This window comes from Diospyros lotus, chromosome 8 (assembly GCF_014633365.1).
Source record: "Diospyros lotus cultivar Yz01 chromosome 8, ASM1463336v1, whole genome shotgun sequence".
In the NCBI taxonomy this organism is placed as follows: Eukaryota; Viridiplantae; Streptophyta; class Magnoliopsida; order Ericales; family Ebenaceae; genus Diospyros; species Diospyros lotus.
In genome coordinates this window covers 24,303,575-24,320,029 of record NC_068345.1, presented here as the reverse complement: position 1 = coordinate 24,320,029, position 16,455 = coordinate 24,303,575, and positions in this window count along the sequence as shown.

Genomic DNA, 16,455 nt, shown 5'->3' with positions numbered 1-16,455 from the left:
AGACAAATTCAATTATTATTCAACTTCCAATTCTCTAACTAATCTAACCTATTTATAGGTTTCCCTATCCTTTCAGTTACAATACAATTGAAATGGTACAACTAATATAATAACAAGTAAAATAGTCAAAAGAATTACATATAATACATAATTACTACCCTATCCTTGGGGTTGTGACAACTCTCCTCTCCTTGAGAGAGTTCTTATCTTCAAGAACTTATAGCAACAACCATTGTTTTCTTCATCCAATTCCTGCCTTTTACTATCTGGTTTATCCTTCATCTCTTTTTCCTTTCTTTCTTTCTCCTTCTAAGCCTTTTCCTCTTTTCTCTTACATTCCTTTCCTTTTGCCTTTCCTGCAAATATAAAATGTAGTCCTTAAAGATCTTCACACAGAAATTATGCCAATGAGTTGTAACATTAAGCAGTCCAGCATCAACCTCCTCTTCCATCATCTTCCACACCTTATGGCAGTTCTTCTGTTCATTCTGCTTCAATTGTTTATTTTCTGCCAAAACCAACACCAGAAACTGTTTGATGCCTGCTTTAAGCCAAACCATGGACTCCTCAGCCTTCTCTGGAACCAAAGGTAAAAGAACAATATCCTTAGGACTTTTTTTCTCAAAACCATTCCTCCCAATAAAAGTTCTAGAGAAAGAATGCCTTTCCTCAACCTCTAGGTTCTTCCTTTGGTCCAAGCCCTCGTTGAATGCCTGTCCATGCTCATCTACCTTAGGATCAGTTTCCTTAGAGCCAATATAAGATTGTTCTGCTCCAGATTGCTCCATCAAAACTTCTTTAACTGCATGTGGATCATCACAAACTTGATTGGCAGTCATAGAAGAACCTCCAATCTACTGGCTACTCATAGAATAACTTTTAGGCTGCAGTCCATGCTTTCTGAAAATGACTTTCAGTGCCAATTCTTGCAGCCTAGCCTTCTCAGCCACTTGTTTTACCGTGGTAGGATGCATCATTTTCACAGTAGGCCTTAGCTCATTGTTTAGACCATTAATGAATCTGAATACAAAGTAAGACTTATTCAAGGTTGGACAGAAATTGAGCATCATTGCTTTTCAATTCCTCAAACCTGACCTAATAATTCGTAATAGAGCCGTCTTGTTTTAGTTTATTGAACTCTTCGTTGCAACTCTCATCTCTAATATGATTTTGAGCCTACATATCCATTGAATCAATGTTTTGTTCCAATGCTACTTCATTAGCTTCTTGCTACAAACCAAAGGTAACAGGTTGGATTCTAGCTTCCGCTAGAATCGATTCTGGAGTGGATCTTGAAAAGCATTCCACTGATATTCTGACTTGAAATCTCTTTGACATCAGAATCAGAAGTTCATCCATCTTGTGGTTGAGATTTTCGAATTCCTTCTTGAATCCGTACTCCATCTCCATTGCTTGCTTCTAAAACTGCTTCTAGTACTTGAGTCTGCCTAGATCTACAGAAACAAAATTTGTCTCAGAGAGTAAATCCACCTAGATCTGAATTGTTGCTAACACTCACCTAGATCTTGTCAGTAGAATTAGCTTTGCTGCATTGCATGCTAAGATGCGCCTGACTATTTACTTAGAATTGCTCTTGAGGATTCAACTGGCTCTGTTGCAGCTTCTTGAGAGTTCGATTGACTCTTGTTGCAACTTCAACAGCAGCAACCGAGATCTAGCCACTCTATTTTGCTTGAATCAACTGTTAAAATTTTTGAAATGACAATCGAGAATCGTTGTTTTTGATACCAGTTGTCATGTTCCTAGGGTTTTTGTAGGGCTTGAATAGGAAAATTGGAAGGAATCGATGAGATAGAATCAGAACAAAGAGAATTGGAGGGAGAATTAGTGTCAAAGAAGACGTGGGAATAATGTTTCAATCTTATCCATCCGTTGAGGGAATGATTTCAATATATACATGCCTTCCTATCAACTTAGGATAGTTTCCAAATTTAGTTTTGGAAACCTGTACAAATTAGGATACAACAAGATACAGAAATTTACAGCATCTAGAAAATACATTCTGTAACTTAGAAAGAAAAATATGATCAAGAGATCATCCACAATCAAATTGATTTGATCTTGTCCGAGAATAAGGACAAGATCAGTCTCCCAATCGTTGACAATTAGACTGAAAGAGAGGGAGATATTCTCGGACGAGATCAGTCTCCCAATCGTTGACAATTAGACTGAAAAAGAGGGAGATAACAATAAGAATAGAGAGAGAAATGCTGATAGAACTGAGAAATAGAGAGAATCAGAGGGACTGGGAGAGAGATCAGAAGGGTTGAGAAAGAAATAGATTCAATTATCATTCAACTCCCCATTCTCTAACTAATCTTGCCTATTTATAGACTTTCCTATCATTTCAGTTATAATACAACTGAAAGGTACAACTACTATAACAACAAGTATAACAACTAAAAGAATTACATATAATACATAATTACTACCCTATCCATGGGATCGTGACATAATGCAGGCACGACACATGGACTTTTACTTTCTTGTGCCAACCCTCTAGTAATTAGGTCTTCCATTGGCGGCACATTTCAGCCCTATGCTTTGGAGGCAGACAATATGAAGCTTGGTTAGGTAAAGCAACCTTGGAATCAGATCAATTGCATGTTGTATGTCCTCATTGGTGGTAATCCTTTAGGCAAGTCTTTGCTCACAATATCTACAAACTCATCAAGCAATGCCTTCACTTGTGGTGGATATGAAACTTCATTTTGTACCATTCCACCCACCCACACATGAAGAACTCCTAACTCCTTAGTCGCCTTCTCAATGTGGTTAGGCTTTGAGAAAATAACTCACCTTATCCCCTTTGGTGGCTTTCATAGGCTCATTCTTCATAGGTTGCAATGTCAGTTTCTTATTACCCATGCAGAAAGTGTAAGTGTTCAGCTTGTGTGATGTTCCATATCACAATCAAATAGATAGGAGTGACCCAATAAAATATGACAAGCATTCATTGGTAAGATATCACACCATACCTCCTTGTAAATTGACAGGTGTCTCATTATCCTTCCAAATCCATAAAATTTTGTAGGGTTGGGGATGCTTTTCCGTGGCAAGTTTTAACTTTTCCCCTGCTTCCTTTGATACAATATTCTCTATACTACCATTATCAATAATAACATCACAAACCTTTCCTCCGCAAGTTACCTTTGGTGCGAAATATGATGTGCCTTCACCAATCTTCTTGTTCCACCACCTTAGGAGTAGATAAAACTCACGAAACAACAATATTTTTACCATATACAGGTAACAAGTCAATTTTCTCCTCATCTTCAACATATTCATCGTAAATAAGTTCACCAATGTCTTCTTCATACCCAGCATCTGCTTCTAGTAAATTAACTTGATGTTGAGGACAAGAATAAGAAGCATGGCCCAACTCATGACAATTGAAACATCGAAGAGCAGATTGTGTAGGGTTGCTACCAACACCTTTTGAATGTCCAAAGCGGGATGATTTCCTTCCTTTTTCATTGCGACTTGAACCCACTGGCGGATCCATTGTGGGGGCAACTGCCCTCGCTGCCCAGACAATTTTTTTTTGAAAATTTATTGTATTTATTTTGAGTTTACATTTTTGTCCCCCCCCCCCCCCCAACCCCTCCAACTAATCTTTTGGTTCAAAAAATTTTGAAGGCTTAGTTTGTTATGATAATTTTACTTATAATTCCAATTTATCCTAAATATCCTCTCTCCCTCTTCTCAAGTTCTCTAACCCTTCCTCCAATTCTATTTTCTCTGGTTTGCATTCTGCCTTCTCTTTGTCTCTCACATTTCTTTGGCATTTCCTTTTTATCTCTCAAAATTTTTGTACAAGTTAGGGAGTATTGAAGATGGGTTTTCAATTTTCTTAGTTTCAATGAAGATTTTTTCTTAACTACAAGTAAAATCCCCTTCTTAGTTCTTTTATTTTTTGACATTTTGATGGCTTTAAATTAGATTAAAAGTGATTTAGCTTATTTTCCTAATTTTGATTTGTTGATAAATGATGTGGATTATGGATTAAAAGTGTTTTTGATATCTACTTGTTTTGGTCTCATCGCTTATAGTTTGTCTTCATAATCTTTGTGTTTTGAGCAGATGAAATTTAAATCAATTAATGGAGTTCAATTAAACGAACTGAACTAAATCATTGAATGCTGAAGATGATCTATTGAAGTCACCACTTCCTGATTATTCACATTCTCACTTTATTGAAGTTGTGTTCATTAATTTCAAAAATTGCTGCTTCCCCATTGTTCTTTCAATATCATTAGATATTCCAATTTGTGAGTTTAATAAGAAAGAAAGGAAAATGTACAGATATAATTCAAATTTATGAAATCAAGACTCTGTGTATGTGAAATGGGAGAGAAGGTTTTGGGAAAAAATGCAAAAAATAATCTTATGTTGCAACTTTTATTTAGTTATGTACTATTGTAATTGCAAATATGTTAGAAAAGATTAATCACTTGATAGAAGAAATAAAATCTAAAATATTTCAAGTTTATTTATAAGTATTATTTATAGGAACTAAATAAATGCATTAGCGTTTCTTTAGATGAATTCTAATTATTTGTTTTTTTATTTAGATATGCAGAAATTTCTCATAAAATATATAACTTTAAGTTTTACGTTTTTTGTGCCCCTACTACTTAAATATCTTGGCTCCGCCTCTCCTTGAACCCCTGACAACTCTAGAGGTTGTTCTTCCAAAAATATTGCTTGTTTGGTCCTTTCTTGAAGCTGTCTGGGCACTTTTTCCCGCCTTTCACAGAAGATGGAACCTTGGGACTTGACACAACAGTTCCTTGGGTCGTTAAAGGACGCCTAGCACCATAACGAGCTACCCTTTTTCCGGCTATTATAGCATGTTGTCAAGCATCTTCAAGGTTAAAAAAGCGAACTCCCATCTCATCTCCTAGATATTGGTTCAAACCGGCCAAATATGGGAGGTCACCTATTCGTTGGATTCGTTTATCCCAACACAAATTGATAGATTATTGACTTAGTTGTGTACTCCTCCACTCTCATCCCCTTTTGCTTCAAGGAATGAAATCTCTCATATAACTTCATTGCATAATCAGCTGGCAAAAATTGCTTCCGAAACTTTAGCTTTCATATGCTCCCAAGTCTGAATTTTTGGCTTCCCTTGGCAAGCGCACTGCTCTAAAATTCTCTTCCACTGTTGAAGGGCAGTACCTTTCAATTTCAGCTTCACAAAAAGAACCTTCCTGTCTTCAGCCACAGGCTTCCACTCAAAGTAATTCTCTGAACTTGCTTCCCAATTTAAATAATCCTCAGCATGCATCCTTCCGTAAAAATAAGAAACCTCTTTTTTTGCCCCCATAGACATGACGCAACGACAAAGCACAAGGAGGATAACAAGAGTATTAGAGGTTTGAATCTCAGTGGCATCTTGGAAGGCAGTATTTAATGCTGGAAGGCAAGTCGCTCTTGTGGAGGCAAGGTTAGGGTGTGCCTGTCGCCCCTCTGGGGGGTTCTGTCCGCACTTCGTGAAGGTGGAGTCTATGGAGAGGGAAGTCACTTCTCGAAAATCCACTTTGAGTGTGTATAGGTTGTGATTGTATTTAAATTTACACGGGAGTGCATCAGGGGAAGGTTATTTGCTTCTAGGAATTAGTTGGGCGTAAGCTCAGAAACCCCAGGATAATTAAAAAAAAAAATTCTATTTTAATTCTACCACCTGATAAATCAAGTGCATGTGCCGACTGCTCTTCCAGTCTGCCTTGTGCCACGAAATCTGAGGTTCCAGCATTATGAAAGGGATCCTCATCTTCTCCATCATAGTTCTCCCTCCGGACCACCTTCCTGCAGGTCAAAAGGGTTTTGGTCTCCTGAAATCTCCATATGGGTTCCCACACATTCCTGTTGCTGTAAATCATGCACACACTAGCAACTTCAATCATATGCCGCATTGTAGCCAACTCTGTTTCTCGGCCTTGATTGCCTCTTCACGTCCAACCGTGGCTGGCTCAAAACAGAAAATCCTATCGCAACTATAGGATTTTTTCACTCTGATACCAATTTGATGTAGCACGGGAGGAAATATCAAGAAAACAAGTGCAAAAATTGGGCAAAAACAGTGTAAGATCAATTTTGGACTGGAGACCTTAAAATTAGGGTAAACGGCTATAAAATCTCTTAAGAGAATATTTATATTAGATTACTAATCCTTATCACATAGGAATCCATCTAATCTAAGGAATCTATCTTTTTTTTAACAGTCACGTGCTAGTCACATGACTACTAATTAAAACTAATAAATAAAAAAGTATTTAAAACCTAATAACTTAATTACCAAGCATAAGGAAACGAATGAAAATAAAATAAAACACTAATAACTAAAATACTGCTCGTGCATCACTAATGCTAGAAATTCTGCGCTGAAAGTTACGTAGAATCACTTGTTTTCCTAGGATTGTAAGTTATTCCGGGAGAGTATGCAACCAATCAACATAGACTTAATTTTCTCAAACTTTCATATAAGAAAATGGAGAACGAAGAATGATAAAAAGAAAAGCCCAAGAGTCAAATGGTGGGATTTAAAAGGCAAAAACAAATTATTTTCAAGAAAAAAAAATGTGTGATAAAAGAGTGATTGTGGAAGGCAAGACAAATCTAATGTGGAATGAGATGACTCCTACAATTTGAAACACAACAGAAACTGTTCTACGAGAGTCAAAAAGAAAATCTCCAAACTGAAAAGAGTCATAGTACAAGAAAGAATCAAGACTAAAGAAACTTGCTACTGTTATGTACCTACTTAATATGTTGTACATGGGAATAGGGGGGGGGGGGGGGGGGGGGGGGGGGGGGGAATATCGGCTGAGAAGCCTTTCATGTGCTTTATATGATTGTACCTAGGCGGTTATCGTTTTTTTGGCAGGAAAGAACTCCCATGTGACTTGGGGAATCAGTATAAATAGAGACTGATCGTCCCCAAGGCACGAAAAGATAATTTCTCTCTCTCTCTCTCTCTCTCTCTCTCTCTCTGTTCTCTATCAAACTCTTCCATGTTCTCTAGAATTCTTCACATAATTCTTGAGAACCTCTGTTAGATCTTAGAGATCTGACAGCTACTTGAATTGACATACATGCCTTTATGAGAAAATATTCAAGATGTTTATTTTAGCTAAAGAGGCAAAAAAAAAACCGTCAGTGAAGTCCAAAGGTTATGAAATATCATACAACCAATTTGATACCAAAAATAAAGAAAAGAGACATATAAATGGGCTAAAACAAGAATGAAGGATTTGAGACAGGTGAAGTGTATAAAATATGAAGATCAAAAGGTATTCGTAAATGAACAAACAATCAAGGAAAAATGGAAGTAGTACTTTTCAAAGATATCTAATGAATGTGGAGAAACAAATATTATGTTAGGGCATCTTACTTTTTCTGAAAAGATGGAAATTTTATGTTTTATAGTATATTCTTTTTGAATGAAATGAAGCAAGCCATAAAAAATGAAGATAAGAAAGTAGTTGGACTGGATAACAACTGAATAGAAGCGTGAAATGCATTGGAGAACTAAATCCAAAGGAGGAATTCCAAGTTGGAAAATTATAGAGGGATCTAGCTAATAAGCCGTACTGTGACACTTTAGGAAAAGGTGATTGAGCAAATGTTCAAGAATAGAAGTCAGGTAGTTAGCCTCAAAGGCTTAACCTATGATTTTGATGATAACAGAACTTGTGATAATTTGCCATCTAATCTTTAGCTCAAATGTGCCTAGAGGTGCAGCTCTGTGAGCCTCATCAACATCGAGGCACAGTGCCATCCAAAAGGTGTTGCCTAGGCGCATGAGGCACTTGCTTCATGCGCCATTTGTTTATTAAACCCTTCAAACCCTTAAAAAGTTAAACCAAACTCATCATCACAGCAAAAATATTAAAAACACAAAAGAAAAGAGATACATAAACTTTTGTTATTCGTATGAAAAATTGTACTCGAATTGACTTAACTGCAAACTTGAGGTATTTATTATTATCATCATTATTTGTTCGAAATGCTTTAGCTCTATTTCTTGTCAATATGAGTACATATTAGCGTATATCGACGTCAGTTTAGCTTGACACAGTTGGAGGCCTGCTGGAGGTGTCGTGTTTCCACAGCCTTCTGTGTCCGTGGCTCACGCATCGCCAAACGACTTGTGCTTGTGGGTGTGTGAACCTCAGTTCCGGCCACCTGTTTTCACCAGTGTCATTGGAGGCAGGCAGGCGAACCTCAGTTCCTGCTTTCTGCTTCTGAAGACTGAAGTTTAAGTTTTCTTTCCCCTTCCAATCTCTGATATGTTTTCTTTTATGGTGTTTTGTCAAACTAACTGTTTATTTTCAGTGTTATTTCTTCTTTTCAGTGTTATTTATATGGTGTTTTCTTCTTACTAATTTATATGGTGAAGCATTTGTTTATTTGCAACTAATTTGTATTATTTTCAGTGTTATTTATTTTTTATGGTGTTTCTATTTCAGAAGTTTGATTTTATGCTGTTTTGCCATTAATTTGCTGTGTTATTTTTCTTTTAGGTGCAACCTATATGTAAGTAATTGTTTATTTTCAGTGTTGGTTATTTGTTATTTTTTATTTTATGAGTTTACATTTACCTCTTTATAAGTATTATATATTTAAAATAATGGTGTTTTGAATAAATATGTGCCTCATATCCATGAGGCGTGCACCTGCTCCTTGGCTACAAGTACACTTTGCACCTCAGTGTGGCTTGTGCCTTTGACAACTATGCACCTACTTGAGTGTATTTGTACAGAAAAGCAAAATGATTAAATTCTAGTGAAAAGTGGAAGGATCACAAGTTTGAATAAACAAGTTTTTAAAGGAATGAAAGATTCAAGTTGATGGATGATTCAAGTGTCAAAACAGAGTGAGCACTTTGAGAACTCAATAATCATGTGAATGAAACTCTGCATTTTGGAACCAATACATGTTTTCCAATTAAGGTAAGCTCTTCTTCCAGTCATCTATCTTTTCTCTTTTCTCGCCAAAATCCTCATTGCCTCGGCCAGTTACCGCCCACCTCCACCACCGCCCATCCCCGCTACTGTCCGCTGCCACCGCTTTGGATTTCCAAATCTGTTTTTATTCTGATTTTCTATTTCTTCTTCTAATTTGTTCTTATTCAGTTTTGATTTCTAATTTCCAGATCAGTTCTTAATCTGATTTGCAATTTCGTCGTCTCATATGTTCTATATGTTCTTAATCGCGGTTCTGATTTCTAATTCCAGATCTCCTCTTCTTCCTCCTCTTCTTCTTCTTCTTTCTCTGATTTTGGAATCCTGTTCTTATTTGATTTCTGTTTTTCTTCAAATTTCTTCTTTAGACCTGTCCTTAATCTTCTGCCACATCCTATTCTTATTTGATTTCTGTTTTTCTTCAAATTTCTTCTTTAGTTCTGTCCTTAATCTTCTGCCACTACCATCAGTGTTCCACATTCTTCTTCTTCTTCTTCTTCAAATTTCCAGATTGTCCACCTTCAATTGTTTACCCACTTCCCTGTTTTTGTTTTTTTGATATATTATTTATAATAATTATAATATTTTCATTTAAAATAAATTTAGATATTTGTAGGCATATTTTTCTAATTAGAATATATTTTTTGTAATTTGAAAATATATTTTTTTGATTATAATATATTTGATCAATGGGTAAATTGGTCATTTGACAATGATCAGTAATACTTATCTCACAATTTAACATACCAAACATAGAATAGTTATAACTTTAGGTAATGCTTATTTATCAAACTTAGGACAATATTATTTAGTCTCATCACTATTTAATCTAATCTGGATCATAAGTGGCCGTTAGTTGACTAAAACTTGGCAGGATATCAAGGTTAATTCAGTTGATGTAATTGCCCCCTCAGTGAACTCGATTTGGCAGGAATTTTGGGTTTTTGACAAATCCTATATTCAGTCAGCTGGGTTAGTCTTCTAGTTGACCGAAAAGGCTATTCAATCAACTGAAAGCACCTCTCGCCCTCTCAACTAATGGTCTTTTTTGGAAATACAAAATCAGCTCCTCTATCTGTGAGATTGATTTTTAGGCTGATTTATTTTATTTTGCAAGCATCTGAAACTCAAATTATGATTTCACATAAAACTTTAAAACCTGTAATTGCAAGATATATACATTAAGATACTCAAAACTTAAGTAGAAAACCTTTTTGTTCTATACTGATTCTCTATTGCTTTCAAAGATTAGAAGAGTTTTGAATCATTCATGCCACTGATATTGATCTCTAGGCCTTGCTTCACTTCGTGCAAGTGGAGCATAAATAGTTGATTTCTATTCATTGAAGGAATTTTGAGACTTAGTTTTCTTGCAGAGAAAGTGTCTCAGAGATTTGTAAATCTCTATATTGTCTCACCTTAAGTTGCACGGAAACGGAAAATGGATACTATATCAAACGAAAATATAAAAAAATCATTTTTAAGAAAAAATAATAAACAAAAATATGAGAAAATACGTAAATAAAAAAATATAATAATTTTTTTTATAAATATAATTTTTAATATAAAAAATAATTAGTCAATCTAAAAATACACATAAATTTTATAATGTATTCAAATAATTTTTAAAAATAAATTTTAAAAAAATTTAAAATTTTGAGTTAGAGACAAAAAAAATTCATCTCTATTCGTGGATAGAAATACATTTTCAAATCAAAAATATATTTTTGATACATTTCTAATATTACAAATTAGTTATGAAAAATTTCTTAAATTAGAAAAGTAGAACAAAAATGTTTCTTAACGTTTCAGAAACAAAAACATTTTAGGGATGCCAAGTAATGCCCCCAAAAGGTTTATGTGTATTGTTGTGGAAAATCTCTACAAAACAATAGGGTTAGTTCAATAACATCGAACCAGGATGTAAAGAACAATACACAAAGTACCGATAACAGCAACAAGAAAATGAACACGAAGTAAAAACTCCCTATTTAAAACCGATTCAAGGCTCAGATCTGTGAGTCCGTTCACCACTTTGGTAATGCTAACGAATAGGAACCACAAGTCACAACAAAACCCTCAAATCGAAAGCCCAGAAAGCCCCAATACCTCTCGACCAAACTCAACCGAAACCTCTCTCACCCAAACGATCAAAGCCACACACAGTAGGTTACCACATAAGGTAGATCGGTCACAAAGACAAATGGTAGAAAGCATAAAGCAAAGAGAAAAGCTTACTGAGAACGGATGATTGAAAACCTCCTAAATAGGGCACACACATCACCAACAAATCGGCCAAGATCAACATGGACAGATGCGGTCTCTCCACATGGAAAGAAGCATCAAACCGACATGGAAATGGAGCCATCGAAGATCAGCCGCAAAAGGAAACCATGAAGGAAGCAATCGGCCAAGCAAGGAAATGAAGAGAGAGAGAGAGACTAGGGTTCGCCGAGGGAAAGAAACAACAAGAAATGGGCTGCACAAAAGGGCCTTTTATATGTGGGCTTAGGGCTTAGGAGATAATGGGCTTCCCCTCACTTGAGCAAATGGGCTAAGACCTATTTCTCCTCTAAAGTGAGAATAGGGCTTGTGGTCCGACTTCTAAAATGAGTTGCCTAAAAGTGGTGACAGACTTGGGTTCTTCAATCTCGGGCCGAAACCTATGAAGATAAAACTTACCCAAAAATCGTCACAACCTTGGGCTTCATTAGGAGACACAAAACCAATATGCATCATAGTCTCACCATTAGTGTGAGAGATTGTTTTTGCTAGCCTTTTCCTAGGAAACAACCTCTTAAAGGGTAAGGTTGCATACAATGGACCTCTTCTCCAGAGCCTGCAATGTAGAAGCCTTGTGCTTAGATTTGAAAAACTAGTTCGCTACTCAAATGAGTTAATTTGGGGCAAGTTTTAAATTTTTGTTTTTTTCTTATCTCCCTCTCTTTCTTTCCTTTCTTCTTTTTTCTAGTGTTAATTTTGATTTTTTTTTTTCTCTTCCTTTGTTTGAAACTCACCTTGTTTGGATTGATTTTTGGGTTTTTTTACGGATGTTGATTATATATGTTTTTGTTGTCATCTTGTGTAATGACCGCTATCGGGTCTAAGCTATCTTAACATTATTATTGTGTGATATATTTAGCATTGCTTGAGATATATGTTAGACATATTTAATGTGTTGTTGAGAAGTTTAGAATAAAGGGAATTTATGTATATGGAATAGTCAAAGGGAAGTAAATTTATTAGATAGTTGACAAGTCAAGGCAATAGAAATATAAGTGTTGAAAAGTCAATGAGAAATGAAATAAGTAGAAAAGCTAATTTTTATGGAAAAAAATGTTAAAACAAGAGTAAAGTGAGCAAAGTATATATAATGAGTTGATTTAGATTAATCAAAATGCAAAAGCTAAGGAAGAGTCAAAGTCAATTGAAGTTAAAAACTCAGGTCAAATGAAATATGTTGTAATAAGGTTGAAAAATCAAAAGTGTATGATGGTTGAAAAGTCAAAAGGAATGGGTGTAAAAAAGTCAAAATGTGAGGCTTAATTGAGAGAAGTTGATTCTCAGTGGGTGGGTGTGCATTTTCTTGTATTTGTGGGACAAATTAAAGAAAAAAAATAAATAAATAAGAAAGAGGTGGAGCAAGTGGGCTTGGCGTGGAAGCCACTCCACCCCCATGCTTCATTTTTCTCTTCCCTCCTCTCTTTCTTCTTGACTCCCAACTTTTCCTCTTCTCCTCCATTTCTTTTTCTTCCATTTCTTTTTTGACTTGGAACTTCAAGTGTTGGGATTTTAGAGTTGTGCAGCAAGTTCTTCTTTAATTCCATCAAACAAGGCAAGTTCATATTCTTCTTTTATATAGCAAGGTCCATTCCTTATTTGATTCTTGTGTAAGCTCTTATATTTCTCATTTCCTTCGCAATTTCATAGCTTGATTCTTCTCTTGATGTGGTATCCTTGATTGTTTGTTTTTTGAACTTTTGATTCTTGAATTTCTAATCTCTTTGATAAAGAGGGTTTCCACCTGTTTGTTTGTATCTCGTATAGATTTTCTTGAGATCTTGGAAAAAACGTTTTAAATATCTGAATGGAGTTTTGGTTCACTCTTTGTTTATAAGGAATGATGAGTTTGTGTTAGAATTAAATTGTATGTAAGAGTTTGGATTTCTTGCATATAATTTTGCTTCGTTCTTGATATTTTTGTTGCTATCTATCGACTGATTTGGCTCTACCTGTTGACTGTTGGGAAATTATATTCTATCGGTCGATAGATTCCCCTTATCTGTCGATCGGTCGTTGTTTTGTATTCTGTCGGTTGACAGATTTCTTTTATTTTTCGATCGATCTTTGTGTTTGGCTCTGTTGGTTGACAAATTTTTCTCGTCTGTTAACCGATGGTTGGATCAAGTTTTTGTTGGTCAACAGATTGGGGTTCATCTATCGACCGATGGCCTGTGTTGAATTCTGGCTGTCGACAAATCCCATCTATCTATTGATCGATTAATACCTTCAGTTGCTTGTTTCTTCTTTTGTTACTCCTAATCCACCTCCAAATCACTATGTGAGCTTCAAATAAGGTACTTCATCCTCATATGATCATAATTGTTATTCTTGGAGGGTGGGAAACTTAATATGTGGGTATGTGTGCAAAATTGTTGGGTTTTATGTTATAATTGGTTAATGAATGGAGATGGCTATATTGTGTAAGGCAAAATGTAATGCTCCACTTTCTCACACTACATCTGTACAAAATTTCATGCTAAGACCACACAAAGGGCGTTAGGAAAATCCTTAACAATGGAAACGAAGGACCGAATCTGAGAAGCTAGGTAGCTAGGATTTCCAACTATATTACCTTTAGTATGAATACAAAGGACTTTCATACACACACACGTGAATCTTTTAACATGGGTATCATAACCACAAACTACACCCTGTGTCATGGCTTTGGATACACCCAGGACATCAACCCCCTAATCTATGGTATTACAGCAACATCTCTCGTACATCATTTGTAATATAACTGTAGGACACCCATACACCTCTTACAAACTTGGGTAACCTAGTTGTTATTTACAATACATCATTTGGATTACACAAGTACACAACAAAATAAAAAACTCAATGCTAGTCAAGCACCACCTCTTTGTCTTTGCTTGAACTAGAACCTAGGATACCTGGCACTTTTGAATATGCTAATATGAGATATGACACATCTCAGTGAGTGGTTTAAAAAAGAAAAGTATGTGCATGCAAATACAATATGCAGTATGTCATGGAATCTCTTCCTGTCGCCATCCTTCTCGCCAATCATCATGTCCAACTCCCTAACCCCATCGAGGTCACGTGATCGGGATATCCAAACTCCTCAGCCCCACCAAGGGCATGATCACACATGATGACCCACCAACTAGCCACAAGAATGCCATGACGCATGATAGAAGAAAGTAATATGCTCGGCAAAGGAAAAACATCATATGCAAGTCACAAACCACACACAAATGAAACCAAAGATCAAGATGAAACAATACACATGCAAGAATCACTCACCTTGTTATTTTATCTTTCGGATGTACTGTTTACAGTAAGCAGGTCTAGGTTTTCTATATAAAATATGGGTTTCTGTAAACCAAACATCAAATATTTTTACATAGGCTTGTTATACTTAATTTATTTTATTTATCTGGAAAATTGAAAGGAAAAAAAAGGCTTACACATGGCCTCACGCACTTCGGGAAACGTGTCCACACGCCTGCATGCACAAGTTGGTCCAACGACGATGAACTTGTAACTCGATTTTTTGGCCTTTTCTCACTTGTTCTAACTTCAATTCGACCCCCGTTTGTTCCTACACCTTCATTTCTTCCCCCTACCCTATTATAGGCTAAGATTGCTGATTTTCAACTATTTTCTAGTAGTTTTTGCCCAGATTCTTACAAAACTTCAAATTTTTTAGCGAGACCCGTTTCTTCGATTTCACTATTTCTTCTTTCAGAATTTCCCCCACTCTCAAGAACATATCCCTCACCTCAAATCCCTCAAACCAACCTATTTTTGCTTGAAACTCACTTGGAATGGCTTTATGTTGGGTTTTAGGCCTATTTATAGATTTTTAGCCAATTCCGTCATGCCACCTTGGGGGTCATTAATGGGGCTTCATCATGATTTCAAATGCCCAATAGTTTTTTGCCACACACCCACCATCTATGCGCCTTGATTTGTGAACCTCATCATAACTTTTAATGGTCCATTAAGCCAGTTCGGTTCTCTAGCGACCCAGTTACGAGTTTTCAAAAATTATTCCTTGGTCTGAAGGTTTGTACTATTATACTTTGGCTTGAGCCTTTATGCTATCGCACTTTGACTTGAACCTTCCAAAAATTACACTTTTTCCTTAGACTTTTCAAAAACTGCACTTTTACCCCAAAACTCCTAATTCTTTGAAATGCTTCATTTCTTTTTAAGACAAATCTTGGGTATTACACAAAATAAGTAATCCCAAGCATGATAATGGATGTTTATTTCGATCATAACCAATACATGTAGTTTGTGGTGTATGGCACATGCATGACATTTTCATATATGAAAAAATAGCACACCTATTATTCTGCGTTGTGGCTACGACTATAATGAGAGAAAGAATATCTTAGCAAGTCGGTAGGCGTGCCTTGTAATGGCCCGCCTCCCGAGCCTCCGTGCATAAAATGGATCCGTAAGATGGTCATTAATAGGATGATATAGAACAATAATGCAAGCAAAAAATACACACCAAACATTAATACATTAGAAACCATTACTTTATGATTATCCGACATTTCATAACCATCTTTACATGACCGGCCATATAGCTACTTGAGACGTTCCAAACTACATCATATACACAGGTCTTAAAAAAAAATATTAACCTAACCAAACCGAAAGCACTCCCAGGACCCTAATTTTGGGAGAGCTCTACACCATGGCTCAATGGTCTGGACCCAACCCCACTGAACGTACCCACCAACTCAGACGATTATCTTACCTAAAATGATGGAAAGTAAGGGTGAGTCACAAGACTCAGTAAGCTTAAGAAAGAAATACAATAGGTTAAGGATAGAACTTCCCCTACATCCATGCATTTTCATGCCAATGCAGCCACACAACATGTCATGTACAGTATGTGCATTAGACCCAAATGTATAGACATAAAGTAAACAGCACATAGAAGGTCCTTAGGGCCCATATAAGATGCACACATTAGCACCCAAGTCCCATATCATTGCTTTTAACATGCTCATTATCACATCATTTAACATAACATATCATCGTAACATGTAGTTTTCATGGGGGTCCGTGGGCTTACACGTCTTTCTCATCTCTCATAGCCACTTATCCTTACCATACCAATGCAACATATAAGAAATGCAATGACATCTACAGCTAAATGTGATGACAAAGCCCCATAAAGCAAGCATCAGGCCAT